This window comes from Etheostoma spectabile, chromosome 9 (genome assembly GCF_008692095.1).
Source record: "Etheostoma spectabile isolate EspeVRDwgs_2016 chromosome 9, UIUC_Espe_1.0, whole genome shotgun sequence".
NCBI classification, from domain to species: domain Eukaryota; kingdom Metazoa; phylum Chordata; class Actinopteri; order Perciformes; family Percidae; genus Etheostoma; species Etheostoma spectabile.
Genome location: NC_045741.1, coordinates 31,251,787 through 31,260,160, shown reverse-complemented (window position 1 = coordinate 31,260,160; position 8,374 = coordinate 31,251,787). Strand labels below are relative to the sequence as shown.

General features: G+C 41.2%; 1 long non-coding RNA gene across 1 annotated transcript in view; it reads left to right on the top strand.

The window, feature by feature from the left end:
- The window catches only part of LOC116695496 (uncharacterized), a 24,978-nt gene extending 21,444 nt beyond the window's left edge, over positions 1–3,534 (top strand). The window contains exon 3 of the long non-coding RNA XR_004333470.1: positions 3,523–3,534. This is a non-coding gene — a long non-coding RNA (uncharacterized LOC116695496). The remainder of the gene's footprint in view (positions 1–3,522) is intronic.
- The last annotated feature ends 4,840 nt before the right edge of the window (positions 3,535–8,374 follow it).

The following is an 8,374-nucleotide window of genomic DNA, read 5'->3' as shown; positions in this document are numbered from 1 at the left end:
TTTTCTGTTGCACGACTAAAACAACTTTTGAACATAGACATGTTCCACCAATACAAGTTCAATCCCGAGCCTATTTTGAAGAGGCACCATGGTTCCGTCCGATATTAGCGACGCCCAAGGTGATTGCGATTGGTTTAACGAAATGCCAATAAACCAGAGCATGTTTTTCTCCCATCCTGGAATTCTGTGTGGACTAGCCAGACCTTCCTCCTCTGCGTTGTGGAGGAGGAAGTGCGAGGCAATGCGAGACTAGCCCACATACCACCAATTTCAGGGTGTCCGTTCGTAATACCGTTCGTAAAAGATCCTAAACACTCAAGACGGACCACCCCAAAAACTAGTCAAATCAGAAGAAAATTACATTTCGACTGTTTTCCTAATCCTTCTCCTGTTCTTCCGGTGAATTCCTGACCATTACCGCCCACTACGGCTCCCATGTGTGTCTGTTCCTTCCCGGTCCCGCAACTTGTGTTGGGTCTTGCCCGCACCGTAAACATTAATTAGATTGTCTATAGATTGGCCAACTGATTTAGAGACTCCCCTTCCACAGGGAAAAAACATTGTTTTACCGCATAGTTAGCCTGACGTCATCATACTCAGATTCTAGTCAGAATGTGAGTTTGCTACTGCTTCATTTGGTTGTGATTATGGGGGGTGGGGGTGTGTGTGTGTGGGGGGGGTCAACCGAACGAGGAAAGAAAATGCTTCTGCACTCAGATAGGCCTAGAACCAATTAGAGCAACGGAACTCAACTGTCAACAGAACTCAACACCAACGAGACAAGACGGTGTATTTTCTCCATAGCAACCACTCTTTGCACAATGCACTTCCGTCATAACCTCCAAGTTTTTGTCTTTTGTTGAAACTGGATATATCATTTGTTTTGTGTAAATATGAATGTGGATAACGTTAGTGATAGTAAGATGTTTGCTACAGTTGCGTTTCTAGAGATAAATCGGCGAAAAATAAATGGATTATTTATAATTTTATTTCTATAGTTTATAGCTGACTTTACCAGCTGACTTCTCTATTGGCTGTGGAAATAGGAGACGTCTCTTACATTCTAAAACCAGCTGAGTCGCAGCGACACCATCAGCTGGTGTGAGTCGAGCTGAGACGGACCGGTTGAGGATTTTGAAATGAATGAAAACAGTCGCGATGGCGGAATCTACACATCTCAATTCACACGTCAATCAACTTGCTGTGGTAACCTCAGTACTATCACAGCGTATAACTCACGCTTGCAAACTTTGGTTTTGCATTACATGTATCAATCAACATATCACATATTCTGCATGTGGCCACGTGCACCGGACCGTAACCCCCATTCCATGACGGTACGGAAGTACATGAGAGTAAAGTGTATGTCATTAATCCCAACTCAGATCCAGTATTTACAATTTGTACAGTATATAAGCAGTGCAGGAGCGAGGCTATGAGGGGGGTACGGGATGGCACCAGCCCCCCCTGAAATAGCCCCTCCCCCAGACTTAGACCTTAAACCTCCCCTACCTGTAGACAGAGTTGAAGCAAGCAGGTTGAGACAGAGATAACAACAGAAGGAACCCAGACAAGGTCATTGTCCTGGTGTCGGTCATGTCAATTCCTGCGATCCATCATCGGTGAGGTGTCTAACAAGGCAGCTGGCTGGAAGAAGACAGCTATAGGGACAGAGCGGCATGGCCGGGAGGCCAACACCTGTCAAATAAATGTCCTCTGCTACGAGCCGCTCAATAAACTCTCCCAACAGCAGCTGATGAAGGATGTGTTCCGGATGCCCTCATCGATCTCCAGCCCCAATACAAAACACATGTTAGTGCTGTAATGTGCCACTGCTCAGCCCTCCCCTGCTTAACGGATCACAAATAGCTTTTTTACATTTCATATTTTGTATTTAATGGTAGTTTTATACTAGTTTTAATTAGTTTATTTGTTAAGTTTGTTGACCAGCCCCTGGCTCTTCTCTTTTGTGTCAGTCCTATCATTCAGTACTGTTATGTGCAATGCTGTGCCAAATGGGGCATTATTTGTGTGTGTGTGTGTGTGTGTGTGTGTGTGTGTGTGTGTGTGTGTGTGTGTGTGTGTGTGTGTGTGTGTGTGTGTGTGTGTGTGTGTAGATGCTGCCATGGAAGTGCAGAGTCAGCTCTAATAGCCAAAAATATCCTCACAGTGACTTGCCCCCCTCTTCTTCTTTTTATTTGCCATTTTTTATTTTCATTCATTTATTTGTCACAACTTTTTTTTAAAGTTTTCTATTAAGAACCATGCACCTACTGTAAATTTTAAGATATTAGCCAAGGGCTGGTCAATTATAAGAGTGGGGTAAAAAACGCTGAGGATGTGGTGGAAGGGTGGAATACATGTGATAGTGGCTCACATTGCAAATTCAACATCATGTGCAGTTTATTTCCTCAGCAATAATACCATCAGTACGAGTCGTGTCATTCTCACCACACTGCATAGGCAGTGTGGTGAGAATTTCCTTTACATAACTAAAGTCATTTGCACCAGAAGTCGATGCAAAAGGCACAAATTGTTGCAGAAAAAATCAATAGAATGCAGGAAAGAAAGTGTTTGATATGCTCAAAATTTTAATTTTGCTCAAAAGGGGGAGCTCTCATGTCTGTACAGTCAGTAGTTTTACACCGTATGTATGTGTATCTTACATGTTCTTATAGGTGTTTATGTAATTTGAGCCTGCACTGACAAAGACAAATGTCTGTCACTCATGACTCATGAAGTTTTTCCTATCTTATAATCATTGTATAATTATTATTATTATTATCATCATTATAGAGCAGCAGAGTGGTGAGTATGACAAGACTAAACTGCCAGACCTAGATATCCTGGTCAGATGTCTCCAGCACTGCATTTTATTTATTTACAATGCCTTGCTTATATAATTTCCTGTATATTTACAGCTTGCTGAATTCTAAATTGTATCACTATGGCTCACGCACTAGTGATTCCTTGGTCCTTCATATTCTATTTGTTAGGACATAATTAGGTAAAACTGCATTTGAATATCCATATAATTGGAAAGACCTGCAGGTTCTAATGAAATTGAACAGCCTGATTCCATTTATTCACTTTAAATGTCTTCTTTAGGAGTCCATGTATTCTGAATGTACATGTGCACTTTGAGTCGTGTAGTAGTAGTAGTAGTAGTAGTAGTAGTAGTAGTAGTAGTAGTAGTAGTAGCAGTAGTAGTAGTAGTAATAGTGTTTTTTCTTTACTTCCTTTCTATTTTGTGGTCATCTAACCTGTATCGTTTTTTTTATTTTTTTTATTTACATATTTAAGAATTAAACAGTGACATATAGAAACACTACACTGAAATGAGAACGCGTCCCAGGGCCAACTAAAAACTTATCACCGGCCACTTTATTAGTACACCTGTCCAACTGCTCGTTAACACTTAATTTCTAGCAGCCATCACATGGCGGCAACTCAGTGCATTTAGGCATGTAACATGGTCAAGAGAATCTCCTGCAGTTCAAACCAAGCATCAGTATGGGGAAGAAAGGTGATTGAGTGACTTTGAACGTGGCATGATTGTTGGTGCCAGAAGGCTGGTCTGAGTATTTCAGAAACTGCTAATCTACTGGGATTTTCCACGCACAACCATCTCTAGGGTTTACAGAGAATGTCCGAAAAAGAAAAAACATCCAGTGAGCGGCAGTTTCTGTGGCGGAAATGCCTTGTTGATGCCAGAGGTCAGGAGGAATGGCCAGACTGGTTCGAGCTGATAGAAGGGCACAGTGACTCAAATAACCACCCGTTACAACCAAGGTGGGCAGAAGAGCATCTCTGAACGCACAGTACGTCGAACTTTGAGGCAGATGGGCTACACACAGAAGACCAACTCGGGTGCCACTCCTTTCAGCTAAGAACAGGAACTGAGACTACAATTTGCACAAGCTCATTGAAATAGGACTAGAAGATTGGAAAAACGTTCCTGGTCTGATGAGTCTCGATTTCTGCTGCGACAGTCGATGGTAGGGTCAGAATTTGGCGTCTACAACATGAACCATGGATCCATCCTGCCTTGTTCAACGGTTCAGGCTGGTGGTGGTGGTGTCATGGTGTGGGGAATATTTTCTTGGCACTCTTTGGGCCCCTTGGTACCATTGAGCATCGTTGCAACGCCACAGCCTACCTGAGTATTGTGTGCTGACCAGTCCACCCTTATGACCATAATGTACCCACTTCTGATGGCTACTTTCAGCAGGATAATGCGCCATGTTATAAAGCTGGAATCATCACAGACGGGTTTCTTGAACATGACAATGAGTTCGCTGTACTCAAATGACCTCCACAGTCACCAGATCTCAATCCATAGAGCATCTTTGGATGTGGTGGAACGGGAGATTCGCATCATGGATGTCAGCCGACAATCTGCGGCAACTGTGTGATGCCATCATGTCAATATGGACCAACTCCCTGAGATGCTTCCAGCACCTTGTTGAATCTATGCCACGAAGAATTGAGGCAGTTCTGAAGGCAAAGGGGTCCAACCCGTTACTACTGGGGTACCTAATAAAGTGCCGTGAGTATATAATAATATAATACTGTACAAACATTTTTACAAAGAAGAATTAAACAGAGGAAAGACGGGAGGGAGGGAGATGAAACAACACATGCAGAAACCAACATACACAAACACGCACAAACACACACACACACACACACAGATATGCACAAGACAAGGGACCAAACACCTGCGCAAGTTAGATGTCCGGGCTGTAATATGTTAATGTCAGTCTTTGAATGCCGGTTAATAGACTGTGTTAAGACCCCCATTAATGGAGACTTTATCTTTCTATCAATGCATCTAAAAAATGTTGTATTTTCTATAAATGCATTAGAATTTTGAATCAAGCCATTACCAAAACCCAAACGTTGAGGAAAGGTTGAGTTTCCATGAACAACCGGCAGCATGACCGCCATATACTGTAAAGCTTGGGAGCCTTGATTATTAAGAATAACAAACTGACTCTACCAGGTTATTAGGTTATCAGTTATAAGCCTTTTTATTTTGTTATTAGAGAAAGCTAAGAAAATTCTCAAAAACAAAATATCAATATTTCTTGATTGATCAGATCGCTATTAAATTTAATTATAATTATGAAACTCAAACCCTGCTGAATGTGGCGACCCTTGAACTTGCTTCTATGTTAGTGTTAATTTTGTCAGACGAGACTAAATATGTTCGTCAACAACCTTTTTTTCCATGAGGAAGACGAGACGATGACTGCACCAATGTCCAACAACGCTAACTAAGACTAAATTAACATAGACTGTTGCTGACGAAAATAGACAAGACTAAAATGTTTTGCCAAAAATAAAAACTAAGAAACTCTCTTTTCATTTTCGTCTCCAATCGTCTCTACTTGTTCATCATGAGAGTGCCCGATTGGAGCGTGTGCCTGTCCCAAACAGGCCAATCATTCGGCTCCGAATGTTTTTTCCTGCCGTAGAGCACAGGAGCCCTGGCTCTTATCTAACATGTGTCTGTGTAACAAGGTGCTGTAGAGCCCGGGAGCCCTGGCTCTTATCTAACATGTGTCTGTGTAACAAGGTGCTGTAGAGCCCAGGAGCCCTGGCTCTTATCTAAAATGTGTTTGTGTAACAAGGTGCTGTAGAGCCCAGGAGCCCTGGCTCTTATCTAACATGTGTCTGTGTAACAAGGTGCTGTAAAGCCCAGGAGCCCTGGCTCTTATCTAAAATGTGTTTGTGTAACAAGGTGCTGTAGAGCCCAGGAGCCCTGGCTCTTATCTAACATGTGTCTGTGTAACAAGGTGCTGTAAAGCCCAGGAGCCCTGGCGCTTATCTCACATGTATCTGTGTACGATCGTATTTGCATAAAGGATGAGGCTCGATAGAAAACCAGACTTGTTTAACTAAGTTGCATTCAACAAAAAATCGTCATCATCATTATTACATTTAACCAATATCTGAGATGTGTGAAACAGTATTTGACTGAAATGGTTATCAGAAATTATCTCAGAAAATATGTATTTAAAAAAAGACATGACGGGACTTTTAGTCGACTGAAACTTGACTAACAAAAAAATGTGTATGTGAATGACTAAAAATGACTAAAACTAACAAGGACATTTGGCATGATGCTAAGACTAAATTGAAAATAGATGACAAAATTAACACTGTTCTATGGACACCTTTGGGACAAAATTGCAACTACTTCAAAAAAATTCCAACTTTACAGAAGATTGCATTTATTCCCTAGAAAAGATTAAAAATATTGAGCTGAACTGTTGCAAACTCCAAAGAATTAGCAAAGAAAATTAAACATTTTGTGGCTATAGGGGTAAGTTGGTAAACTGTCCCATTCATTATTGCATTGGTATTGTATTATTGTAAACATTTGTAAGTAATTCCTATTCATGCACTTGTACATTGTTGTTGGTTATGATACAGGACACTGATGAAAGAAATGTGAGGGGGGGGGGGGGGGGGGGGGGGGGGGGTTACTGACCAACAGGCATCAGACTGGTCTGGAATATCTGAATAGCTGTAGTTGTGTGTCTTTTTCTAGTTTTACACATTTGAGTGCCTTTTAATGTGTGTGAAATGTAAGTTATGGTTGTAATAGTTTATAATGGTTCTGTAATACAATATATTTTATGCAATGTTTTTGCCTGTTATGTTTAATTTAATGGGCAATAAAGACAGATTTTTGTTAACAAAATGTTTTTCTGAACAACAATGATAACTGAAGAAGATATACAACACACCATGCAGTGTGTATACACATGTGTATTGCAAACAGACCTAAGTACTACAAAGATTAGAACATCTGCCTCAGCATCACCAAAGTGAACATAAAATATAACTATCACAATACAATTTATAAATATATAAATGCATATGACACTGTTGTCAAAACCCACATAATTGACAACGACACACTACACTTGCAGACGGCGTCTTGGAAGTTTGTGATCAATACTGTATGGTGATGTAACCACATGGTGTCCCATTTCATAGGGGTATGTTTTCATCCCTAGTCCTTACCACTTGGTTTCAAGGACCAGGGGTAAGGGGTAACGGGTATGGGGTAGGGGTAAAATGGAGAAATGGGATTCAGCCTAAGTAACAGTAAAAAAAACATTTAATTTGAGATTCTGGATATTTATCTTGAATCCTAATTATCCTATGGACAAGTACACCATTGCTTTAGTGTCATGCAGTATGCCTGTGGTTAATGGCCAGCACTTAGCAATTGCTTCTGTGTGTGACTTCAGGTGTTTAAGTGTCATAATAGCGAGAACACATTTATATTCATGAATGCAGCTCTGCTAATACAGAGAGGTCCGCCGGGTGCACGGCAGATGAGGCAGTCCTCATGTGATGCAGTGCTCCCACAGCAGACCAGCGCCGTCTCTCTAAAGCGACCAATGCGAAGGTTGTTTGCCCACATGCCATTAACCAGCGCACTACAACCAGCAATACTATCTGTCAAGAGCTCCTCTCAATCCCAGAGCAACAGCAAATTGTGTATTTTAACCATGCTATGCTAGCAAGAAAAAAAACAGACAGTGATGGAAACGAAGATGAAGATTGCCTTTTTTATACTGTTTCACCTCTGTTACAATGACTCTCTACTAAGACTTGTCTTGATAAGATATTGATATTCAGACCGCTAAGGCTGAGGAGGACAAACACATTTCACAGTGTTTATGGGTTAATCGATGAAGTCGGACTCTCTGATAGATGTTTAATGAGGAAAACAGAATACAAAAACAACATTTCCCAGCAATCAGCAATAATCACCCTTCCTTAAAGGAGGGTTTATTCAACCCGCTGTCTCTCCCAACTTGTCATATACTGACGCTTGGTCAGTGTCTCTCAGCATCAGAAACCGACACAAAAATCACCCTTTAGCGTCTGTATTGAACACACACGCTGAAAGATGGCTTAGTATTAAGAGAGACAACCATAGAGTAGTTTGTTTGAGCTAGTAGACAACAAGAGTCCCAACCAAGTGTGTCTACATATGACGCCAAAAGGCCTGACATGAGTCCCAAGGGCGTCAAAATTCATTCAGGAAGACCTAACTATTAATCAAGCCACTCCTAAATCAATTCAGCTGTCATCCTAATAAATGTATATTTCATCATGCGTGTATAACCGTTACATCTCTGCAACTAGTCTCTCATGATTGAAATGTATCTCAGTGTAAATCCTTTCAGGAAGACCTCACTCTTAATCAATGGTCCTCTACCTAACTCCAATCAGCTGTTGGAGGCTTCCTGCTAAACCAATCAGAATCATACACAAATGGCAAGGGCCAATCACAGAGTCACAACCCTACTTGAAATAATTGTTTCTCTCTTTGCTATCAGCTGTT